A 12,240-nucleotide genomic window follows, 5' to 3' on the forward strand; every position below is an offset into this window, starting at 1 on the left:
TACAGTATATCCAACATTGGACATTTTTGAGCAATTATCAACTGTGTGGATGGTTCTTAAGAGAAGATGGCACTTCGAGTCTCAAATTCCTCTTTTTATCTATAATCTTAGAGAACACTATTAATCCAGCAAATCTATATTTGGTCCAAATATTGTCCCTATTTTCCTTGAGAATGCTGTGGGAGAATTATGCAAGTATTTAGGTCCACTTTCCATAACCTTTGGTAATTTTTGCTGGTTCACCACAAGTTACTGAAAACAGTGACTTAATCAGAGTCACACACAAAGCTGTTGAAAACTTAATTGATTGGGATCGCTGAACAGTTCCTCTCCAGAGATTTCATGTGTCTCTGAAAGGCTTCATGGAGAATAAATCCCTTGCATTGATGTCTAGAGACTGCATTTGTAAAAGAGACAGAAAGGGAAATTATTGACTGAGAAATTGAAAGATGGTGTTTAAATTTAGTATTTTCTTTCCTTTCAAGGAAAGGAAACTTGGAATATGCAACTGTAACCCAAATGCCAGCTGTCTGGTTGTCCCCAAGTCTTCCAGTCTTTTAGAGTTGCTCTTCATTTTAATAATAAAACACACACACACACACACACACACACACACACACACACACACAGCCCTGCGTGAAGCCCTTCTCTGACTTCCTGCAGAAAATCTATCATCCCTTTCCGCCCTGCATTCCCCCAATAATTTCAAGAATTCTTGGGAGCTCTGCTTATTCTTAATCTCAGCTCTGCATCAAGCTTAATACTACTGTCTTATTCTTTATCCACTTCAGCCCAAATGCAAACTTTTTTTTTGCTTTTTGCCCCTGCTCCAAAGTGACACTTAAGCAATGTGTGTAGTCAACTTTATTGAAGTTTGGGTAATAGGAGGGAAGCTAAAGCACAGACGGCTCAGTAAACAGATTAAAATGTAATCTATGCAGTGATACTATGTCTGGGCTTTGTTTCAAAATAATTCATCGGGGTTGGGGATGGGGGAATAGGTGGAGACACAGAAGAAACAAAATCAGCTAAGAGCTGATAATTGTTGAAGTTGAGTGATGAGTACATGGGATTCCTCATACTACTAATTCTACTTTTGTACGTGATTGAAATTTGTATAATAGCTATTTGAGACAGTAAGTTCCTTGATCATCCCTGATGCAGGAAATTTCTCTGGCTTGCAGTCCCTCCTCCAATTAGCCTCCTACCACATTTTGGGACCCCCTCCCAGAACTTCTGAGTCTCACTGCCTCTCCTCCTTCTCAGGCTGCCCAAGCAAGCCTTGAGCTCTGGGACACACTGTAATACAGGGGGAGCCCAGCAGAATGGTTTGCTGACTCCCTAAAAATTCAAGAAACCAGTTTTCACCCTAAGAGGAATTTTGCCCTAGCTTTACAGAATAACATCAGGTAAAACTAGCATAACACCTGGAGTGTATAGAATTTTTTAAAAAGTTAGTTCTCTTCCTCTTACTATTTGTATTTTAATTGAAGTCCTGACAATTGATTCTAACAAAAGTTAATATAGATAGTGTATCAGGACAAAGCAGCTAAAAGATGATATTCTATACCTACAAAGAAGCCTTGGGGAGAAATAACAAGTAAACTGTGGCAAAAGGGTAATTATTTTTGCCTTTTAACAAAAGATGTTCAATGTAGACGTTGTGTCATACATAAATAAAACTATCTTTAAAAATAATTTTTTTTTTTTTTTTTTTTGCTACTCAATTATACTGCAGTAGCCAAGTGCTAGGCAGCTATCCCAGTAGGCTCACCAGAGGTGCATGGGAGGCCTGCGGAGTCTGAACCCTGCCCCCAGCCATGAACTTGGTGAGGGGGAGAGGGAGGTGCACCCCTGGCTCCCGGCTCCTGATGGTGATTAACCCAGTCTCTCTCCTATCTTAGCATCAGTTAGCAACCGCTCCTTTCCATTTGTCTGCTTTGGCCTAGAAAATGAAAGCTTTGCTTAGTGCAGGTCTGAAGTCAGCTGAGACTAACGTTCAAACCCCCCAAAAATGTGTGCTTACAAAAAGAGGAAATGAGGTCATGTAAGGAAAAAGACTTTTCACACTTTTCACAAAATACATGTACAGGAAGAATAAGAGAATTCACTCTGGATGATTATGCTAATAATGCAAAGGTAGAAACTGTGCCTGTTGTCCCCTTTTAATATTCCCAAGAGGAAGGAAAGGGATTCAGAGATTTGGGGACGGGGAGGGAGCCACTTGCCAAAGGCCTCTGAGCAAGGGACTCAAAAAAGTGGACGTGTTACCATTGGCATGTGCCATTGTCCCCAAACACATGCGAGACAATGTCAGCACTCACTTCTGGCTCTAAATTGAAAAAACACTTCCTCTTCTTCTGCCAGCACCATTTTCCCTCCTCCTCACCCCTGGAGTCTGACACAGTTTCCATTCCGAGGAGACCCGGTAATGACTCCAAGGAGACTGGGTAACATATTCCAGTGAAAGAGCTGGCAGACAGCGTGAGACAGCACGGGGATAAGTTTAGGCTGACATGAATTAGGAAACATTTTCAAGTTACCCTTTGAAGTTTTTATTGCCTTATCATCAAACGGCTTCTCTTCTTTGGCTGTATATTGATTTTTCTGACTATGAAAAAACGTTTCATCTCTTCTATGATAATCAAACACAGTCTCAGTCAACGGGCACCTTCTTTTTTCTGAACCGTATTATTGCACATTTCATGGAATTATCCTACACTCCCCATCTGACAGGACCCCCATACAGCATTAGTCTCTTTCTAATGTTATTTTCCCTGTCATGCCCAACAATATAATGTTTACATTCCAAACATATAGCTAGCTGCAGGGATCATATCATTATTTGCGTTTGCTCTAGTCAAGGTCTATTTTATGAGAGCTTCCTGTCATTTGTCCTGATCTATGCTACTGTTTGTCAAAACATCACCTCTGAAATTGCCTGCTTCCCTAAGATGCCAGAAAAAAAATATTTCATGTCAACTAAAAATTAAGTCATTATAAATCCCACAGAGGTTTCTAAATGGGGCCACCCTTGGGGTTTTATTTTTCTTTAAGTATAATGCGCTTTCTAATAGTCAAAGTGATTGGACTTGAAGAGTATTTTTGTCATATTTCCCCTCTAGCCCCTGGCACATCAGGAAATAGTCACAAAAAGGTTGCTTCTTTTTTATCTACTTGTACAATGTGTGATGACAGGGCCAACCTCATATTTGGTTCAGTGTTCATACCTGAGTGGAAAGTTGGGTTAACATCTTTCCTGAGTGGAGAAGGGGTATGAGACCCTTAATCAGGAACCTGGAAACTAGCCCTACAACTGCTGTGGTTTGGTTGGTTTCATGACCCCAAACACATAGCCTCCTTTAGGCTCAGGCAGTTCATTTGTTATCTAACAATGTCTTAGGTCAGCTTGAAAGATGCAGTCCCTGTTTTGTTCTTACAGTTTCTCACTGTCATTTCCATCCATCTTTCCTTTGCCATCCTCTGTGCTCATTAGCTGGCTATTTTGGTGATGGCTTCTGAACCTCATTGTCACAGACATCAGATTAATATCAATTCCTGAAGCTCAGCTCTGGTGATGTTACTCTTTGCTCCAGACTCTTCCATGGCTGGCCATTGCTTCCCTGGTGTTTAGGACCCACCAGAGTGAACCTGCAACCTACAATTCCAGGATACTTACCAGCAATTTTCTCTATGTCCTTTACACTCCAGTCTATTTGAACGTTCCTTTTGCCATTTTATGAATATGCCTTGTGTCTTCTTTGTATTTTCAAGGTATATCGCCTACTGCAGAGATTTCTATATTTATCTTACTTCCCCTGCTAGATGGTAACATTCCTGAAGATAATTGTGACCACTTATTGACCAAATATTCTTTGCTATGGACTGTGTGAGATACTTTACATCCATCAACTCTAGATTTTCTAATAATGTAAGGTGGATATTACTATCTTGATTTTTCAGATGGGAAGATAGTGGTTAGATGACGTCCTCAAGATCATGTAGCTAGCATGTGACAGCTCATGTCTTAGTTGTTTCACGTATATCATCTAGAAAAACACTAAATTGAATGAATGATGATGCTGGCACTTGTTCAGCACACAGATGCTAGGCAATTACAAGTGTGAATAAATGAATGAATGACGGGATTTTATACCTTAAATTAGCCCCCTAAATTTAGATAATTGCCACCAGGTGGCAGTAGTTCGCCACAGCCATACAGTCTGGTCGCAAGATTCACTAAATGGAATAAGAGAGCTGGAAGGGACCCTGGAGATTATCTGACGCGTTTGCCCTATTTTATGCTAAGAAAATTGAGAATCCGTAAAGTTATTTTATTTACTCAACATCTTTTAGTTAGTGAAAGAGCGGAACTTAAACTTAGGTCTAAAATTCCCAAATCCAGTGTGTTACCGTTAGACCAACTTGTATATTTTTTCTTCAAAACTTATAATTTATAGTAATAATTTTCCCACTGAGTATTAAAATATTCAGTAAAATAGTAAATGTAATCAAAATTAAACAAATATATTTTATCATAAAGTTTTAAATGTTTCCCTTAACCAAGTAATATAGTTTTCATGTTAAAAGATGTTAAGCTATATAGATTATGCAAAAAGGAAAAATACCAGCAATTCCAACAGGCAGAGATCATCATTATTTTGGAATATATTCTCCCAGAGGATTCTTTACTCATCTGTAAAACTCATTTTTTAAAATTAGGATCAAACCAAGACATAATTTAGTAATTTGTTAACTATAATTTCTCTCTATAATCTTACTTTTATAAATAGTTAATTGACATTATCTTTAGGAGACCTCCTGGATCTTAAAAATTCTCCCAAATTAACCACGTTTAGTTGCTAGTAAAGGGAGACCATTTTTAAATTTATTTTTATTTATTTATTTAACATCTTTATTGGAGTATAACTGCTTTACAATGGTGTGTTAGTTTCTGCTTTATAACAAAGTGAATCAGCTTTACGTATACATATATCCCCATATCTCCTCCTTCTTGCGTCTCCCTCCCACCCTCCCTATCCCACCACTCTAGGTGGTCACAAAACACCCAGCTGATCTCCCTGTGCTATGCGGCTGCTTCCCACTAGCTATCTACTTTACATTTGGTAGTGTATATATGTCCATGCCACTCTCTCACTTCATCCCAGCTTACCCTTCCCCCTCCCCATGTCCTCAAGTCCATTCTCTACGTCTGCGTCTTTATTCTTGTCCTGCCCCTAGGTTCTTCAGAACCATTATTTTTTTTCTTTAGATTCCATATATATGTGTTAGCATACGGTATTTGTTTTTATCTTTCTGACTTAACTTCACTCTGTATGACAGACTCTAGGTCCATCCACCTCACTAGAAATAACTCAATTTCGTTTCTTGTTATGGCTGGGCAATATTCCATTGTATATATGTGCCACATCTTCTTTATCCATTCATCTGTTGATGGACACTTAGGTTGCTTCCATGTCCTGGCTATTGTAAATAAAGCTGCAATGAACATTGTGGTGCATGACTCTTTTTGAATTATGGTTTTCTCAGGGTATATGCCCAGTAGTGGGATTGCTGGGTCATATGGTAGTTCTATTTTTAGTTTTTTAAGGAACCTCCATACTGTTCTCCATAGTGGCTGTATCCATTTACATTCCCACCAACAGTGTAGGAGGGTTCCCTTTTCTCCACACCCTCTCCAGCATTTATTGTTTGTAGATATTTTGATGATGGCCATTCTGACTGGTGTGAGGTGATACCTCATTGTAGTTTTGATTTGCATTTCTCTAATGATTAGTGATGTTGAGCATCCTTTCATGTGTTTGTTGGCAATCTGTATATCTTCTTTGGAGAAATGTCTATTTAGGTCTTCTGCCCATTTTTGGATTGGGTTGTTTGTTTTTTTGATATTGAGCTGCATGAGCTGCTTGTATATTTTGGAGATTAATCCTTTGTCAGTTGCTTCATTTGCAAATATTTTCTCCCATTCTGAGGGTTGTCTTTTCGTCCTGTTTATGGTTTCCTTTGCTGTGCAAAAGCTTTGAAGTTTCATTAGGTCCCATTTGTTTATTTTTGTTTTTCTTTCCATTTCTCTGGGAGGTGTGTCAAAAAGGATCTTGCTGTGATGTATGTCATAGAGTATTCTGCCTATGTTTTCCTCTTCCTAAGAGTTTAATAGTGTCTGGCCTTACATTTAGGTCTTTAATCCATTTGGAGTTTATTTTTGTGTATGGTGTTAGGGACTGTTCTAATTTCATTCTTTTCCATGTAGCTATCCAGTTTTCCCAGCACCACTTATTGAAGAGGCTGTCTTTTCTCCATTGTGTATTGTTGCCTCCTTTATCAAAGATTAGGTGACCATATGTGTGTGGGTTTATCTCAAGGCTTTCTATCTTGTTCCATTTAAATATATTTCTGTTTTTGTGCCAGTACCATATTGTCTTGATTAATATAGCTTTGTAGTGTTGTCTGAAGTCAGGGAGCCTGATTCCTCCAGCTCCGTTTTTCTTTCTCAAGATTGCTTTGGCTATTCGGGGTCTTTTGTGTTTCCAGACAAATTGTGAAAATTTTTGTTCTAGTTCTGTGAAGAATGCCATTGGTAGTTTGATAGGGATTGCATTGAATCTGTAGATTGCTTTGGGTAGTATAGTAATTTTCACACTGTTGATTCTTCCAACCCAAGAACATGGTATATCTCTCCATCTGTTTGTATCATCTTTAATTTCTTTCATCAGTATCTTATAGTTTTCTGCATACAGGTCTTTTGTCTCCTTAGGTAGGTTTACTCCTAGGTATTTTATTCTTTTTGTTGCAATGGTAAATGGGAGTGTTTCCTTAATTTCTCTTTCAGATTTTTCATCATTAGTGTATAGAAATGCAAGGGATTTCTGTGCATTAATTTTGTGTCCTGCTACTTTACCAAATTCATTGATTAGCTCTACTAGTTTTCTGGTAGCATCTTTAGGATTCTCTGTATAGTATCCTGTCATCTGCAAACAGTGACAGCTTTATTTCTTCTTTTCCGATTTGGATTCCTTTTATTTCTTTTTCTTCTCAGATTGCTGTGGCTAAAACTTCGAAAACTATCTTGAATAATAGTGGTGAGAGTGGACAACCTTGTCTTGTTCCTGATCTTTGAGGAAATGGTTTCAGTTTTTCACCATTGAGAATGATGTTGGCTCTGGTTTTGTCATATATGGCCTTCATTATGTTGAGGTAAGTTCCCTCTATGCCTGCTTTCTGGAGGGTTTTTATCATAAATGGGTGTTGAATTTTGTTGAAAGCTTTTCTGCATCTATTGACATGATCATATGGTTTTTATCCTTCAGTTTGTTAATATGGTGTATCACATTGATTGATTTCCGTATATTGAAGAATCCTTGCATTCCTGGGATAAACCCCACTTGATCATGGTGTATGATCCTTTTTTTTTTTTTTTTTGATCCTTTTAATGTGCTGTTGGATTCTGTTTGCTAGTATTTTGTTGAGGATTTTTGCATCTATGTTCATCAGTGATATTGGCCTGTAGTTTTCTTTCTTTGTGACATCTTTGTCTGGTTTTGGTATCAGGGTGATGGTGGCCTTGTAGAATGAGTTTGGGAGTGTTCCTCCCTGTGCTATATTTTGGAAGATTTTAAGGAGGATAGGTGTTAGCTCTTCTCTGAACGTTTGATAGAATTCGCCTGTGAAGCCATCTGGTCCTGGGCTTTGTTTGTTGGAAGATTTTTAATCACAGTTTCAATTTCAGTGCTTGTGATTGGTCTGTTTATATTTTCTATTTCTTCTTGGTTCAGTCTTGGAAGGTTGTGCTTTTCTAAGAATTTTTCCATTTCTTCCAGGTTGTCCATTTTACTGGCATATAGTTGCTTGTAATAATCTCTCATGATCCTTTGTATTTCTGCAGTGTCAGTTGTTACTTCTTTTTCATTTCTAATTCTATTGATTTGAGTCTTCTCCCTTTTTCTCTTGATGAGTCTGGCTAATGGTTTATCAATTTTGTTTACCTTCCTAAAGAACCAGCTTTTCGTTTTATTGATCTTTGCTATCGTTTCCTTCATTTCTTTTTCATTTATTTCTGATCTGATCTTTATGATTTCTTTCCTTCTGCTAACTTTGGGGGGTTTTTTGTTCCCCTTTCTCTAATTGCTTTAGGTGTAAGGTTAGGTTGTTTATTTGAGATGTTTCTTGTTTCTTGAGGTAGGATTTTATTGCTATAAACCTCCCTCTTAGAACTGCTTTTGCTGCATCCCATTGGTTTTGGGTCATTGTGTTTTCTTTGTCATTTGTTTCTAGGTATTTTTTGATTTCCTCTTTGATTTCTTCAGTGATCTCTTGGTTATTAAGTAATGCATTGTTTAGCCTCCATGTATTTGTATTTTTACAGATTTTTTCTTATAATTGATATCTAGTCTCATAGCATTGTGGTTGGAAAAGATACTTGATACGATTTCAATTTTCTGAAATTTACCAAGGCTTGATTTGTGACCCAAGATATGATCTATCCTGGAGACTATTCCATGAGCACTTGAGAAGAAAGTGTATTCTGTTGTTTTTGGATGGAATGTCCTATAAATATCAATTAAGTCCATCTTGTTTAATGTATCATTTAAAGCTTGTGTTTCCTTATTTATTTTTATTTTGGATGATCTGTCCATTGGTGAAAGTGGGGTGTTAAAGTCCCCTACTATGATTGTGTTACTGTCGATTTCCCCTTTTATGGCTGTTAGCATTTGCTGTATGTATTGAGGTGCTCCTATGTTGGGTGCATAAATATTTACAATTGTTATATCTTCTTGGATTGATCCCTTGATCATTATGTAGTGTCTTTCTTTGTCTCTTGTAATAGTCTTTATTTTAAAGTCCATTTTGTCTGATATGAGAATTGCTACTACAGCTTTGTTTTGATTTTCATTTGCATGGAATATCTTTTTCCATCCCCTCACTTTCAGTCTGTATGTGTCCCTAGGTCTGAATTGAGTCTCTTGTAGACAGCATATATATGGGTCTTGTTTTTGTATCCATTCAGGCAGTTTATGTCTTTTGGTGGGAGCATTTAATCCATTTACATTTAAGGTAGTTATCAATATGTATGTTCCTATTACCATTTTCTTAATTGTTTTGGGTTTGTTATTGTAGGTCTTTTCCTTCTCTTGTGTTTCCTGCCTAGAGAAGTTCCTTTAGCATTTGTTTTAAAGCTGGTTTGGTGGTGCTGAATTCTCTTAGCTTTTGCTTGTCTGTAAATGTTTTAATTTCTCCATCACATCTGAATGAGATCCTTGATGGGTAGAGTAATCTTGGTTGTAGGTTTTTCCATTTCATCACTTTAAATATGTCCTGCCACTCCCTTCTGGCTTGCAGAATATCTGCTGAAAGATCGGCTGTTAACTTTATGGGGATTCCCTTGTATGTTATTTGTTGTTTTTCCCTTTCTGCTTTTAATATTTTTTCTTTGTATTTAATTTTTGATAGCTTGGTTAATATGTGTCTTCGTGTGTTTCTCTTTGGAATTATCCTGTATGGGACTTTCTGTGCTTCCTGGACTTGATTAACCATTTCCTTTCCCACATTAGGGAAGTTTTCAACTATAATTTCTTCAAATATTTTCTCAGTCCCTTTCTTTTTCTCTTCTTCTTCTGGGTCCCCTATAATTCAAATGTTGGTGTGTTTAATGTTGTCCCAGAGGTCTCTGAGACTGTCCTCAATTCTTCCATCCTTTTTCCTTATTCTGCTCTGCAGTAGTTATTTCCAGTATTTTATCTTCCAGGTCACTTATCTGTTCTTCTGCCTCGGTCATTTTGCTATTGATTCCTTGTAGAGAATTTTTAGTTTCATTTATGGTGTTGTAAGAACACTCACAAAAAGAGAAAAAGGAAAAAAATATATATATCATTGCTCCCCAAGTCCACCACCTCAATTTTGGGATGGTTCGTTGTCTACTCAGGTATTCCACAGATGCAGGGGACATCAAGTTGATTGTGGAGATTTAATCTGCTGCTCCTGAGGCTGCTGGGAGAGTTTTCCCTTTCTCTTCTTTGTTTGCATAGCTCCTGGGGTTCAGCTTTGGATTTGGCCCCTCCTCTGCATGTAGGTCACCTGCGGGCATCTGTTCTTCACCCAGACAGGATGGGGTTAAAGTAGCAGCTGATTAGGGGGCTCTGGCTCACTCAGGCCGCGGGGAGTGAGGGGCATGGAATGCGGGGTGAGCCTGCAGCGGCAAAGGCCATTATGACGTTGCAGCAGCCTGAGGCGCGCCATGTGTTCTCCCAGGGAAGTTGTCCCTGGATCACGGGACCCTGGCAGTGGCAGGCTGCACAGGCTCCTGGGACGGGAGGTGTGGATAGTGACCTGTGCTTGCACACAGGCTTCTTGGTGGCTGCAGCAGCAGCCTTAAAGTTTCATGCCCGTCTCTGGTGTCCGCACTGATAGCCATGGCTCGCACTCGTCTCTGGAGCTCGTTTAGGCAGTGCTCTGAATTCCCTCTCCTCGCCCACACCGAAACAGTGGTCTCTTGCCTCTTAGGCAGTTCCAGACTTTTTCCCAGATTCCCTCCCGGCTAGCTGTGGCGCACTAGCCCCCTTCAGGCTGTGTTCACGCAGCCAACCCCAGTCCTCTCCCTGGGAACTGACCTTCGAAGCCCGAGCCTCAGCTCCCAGCCCCCACCCATCTCAGCCAGTGGGTGAGCAGACAAGCCTCTCGGGCTGGTGAGTGCTGTTCAGCACCAATCCTCTGTGTGTGAGTCTCTCTGCTTTGCCCTCTGCACCCCTGTTGCCATGCTCTCCTCCATGCCTCCAAAGCTTCCCCCCCACTACCCACTGTCTCCTCCAGTGAAGGGGCTTCCTAGTGTGTGGAAACTTTTCCTCCTTCACGGCTCCCACCCAGAGGTGCAGGTCCTGTCCCTATTATTTTGTCTTTTTTTTTCTTTTTTCTTTTGCCCTACCCAGGTATGTGGGGAGTTTCTTGCCTTTTGGGAAGTCAGGTCTTCTGCCAGCGTTCAGTAGGTGTTCTGTAGTTGTTCCACATGTAGATGTATTTTTGATGTATTTGTGGGGAGCAAGGTGGTCTCCACGTCTTACTCTTCCGCCATCTTGAAGGTCCAACCATTTTTAATATATTTTTCTTCATATACTTCTTGAGAAGATTCCCTCAGTGAAAATTTCAGTTTCATTTATATTTTTCCCTTTTCTCATTCTCCTTTCAGTAAGTAAAAGAGCAATGTCAGGGCTTCCCTGGTGGCGCAGTAGTTGAGAATCCTCCTGCAAATGCAGGGGACACGGGTTTCCTCCCTGGTCTGGGAAGATCCCACATGCCGCTGAGCAACTAAGCCCCGTGCGCTACAACTACTGAGCCTGTGCTCTAGAGCCTGTGAGCCACAACTACGAGCCCGTGTGCTGCAACTACTGAAGCCCACGTGCTTAGAGCCAGTGCTCCGCAAAAAGTGAAGCCACCGCAATGAGAAGCCCGTGCACCACAACAAAGAGTAGCCCCTGCTCACCGCAACTAGGGAAACCCTGTGCGCAGCAATGAAGACCCAACACAGCCAAACATAAATAATTTTTTTAAAAAAGAGAGCAATGTCAAAACACTGTGTACACAATCCATCCAAAAGGAGATGTCTTTTCAGCAAAAGGCATTTTACTTTCACTTTTGAGAAATTGTTCCTCCCCACCTCACCTCTCTTCTCAGGATGATGATACAATACTAGAGGGTATTTCTCAGCTAAAAGGATCAGGTCAGTTACAAAAATAGTATATTGTACACTAATGAGCAGAAGATAAAATGGCTCCAAATGCCTAATCAAAGATCACAGTATTACCTTTACTTGAGTGATTACATGCCTCTTAGCGTGGATTTTGCATGTAAAGCTTTCTCTGCATCCAGGGATGCTCTCTGAATCTATAATTATTACTACAAAAATTATCGTTGAATTTTGGCCCAGATGATTTCTGTCCTCTGTAATTGTCAATTCTTGTAACTCAATCTATCACCATTACCTTAAGGGTATATGTAGTAGAGGTTAGCAGTAGGAAAAGAAAGTTGTGAGGGGTGGGGGTTGGGGGGTGTGTGTGTTGGTGTGTTGGTGCTCTCCTAACAAGGACCACTGCTGGATTTGAAGTGGGGAAAGAAGAGCAAATGAGAAGTTGGATCAAGTGTGATTTGGGGATGGTCAAAGCAAGAGGATCGGGGTAGGTAGGAGCCCTGCTGAGAATGGTCTATATGACAACTTGGACTCAGTACTTATGT

The sequence above is a fragment of the Balaenoptera physalus genome, assembly GCF_965194825.1.
Source record: "Balaenoptera physalus genome assembly, chromosome: 2".
In the NCBI taxonomy this organism is placed as follows: Eukaryota; Metazoa; Chordata; class Mammalia; order Artiodactyla; family Balaenopteridae; genus Balaenoptera; species Balaenoptera physalus.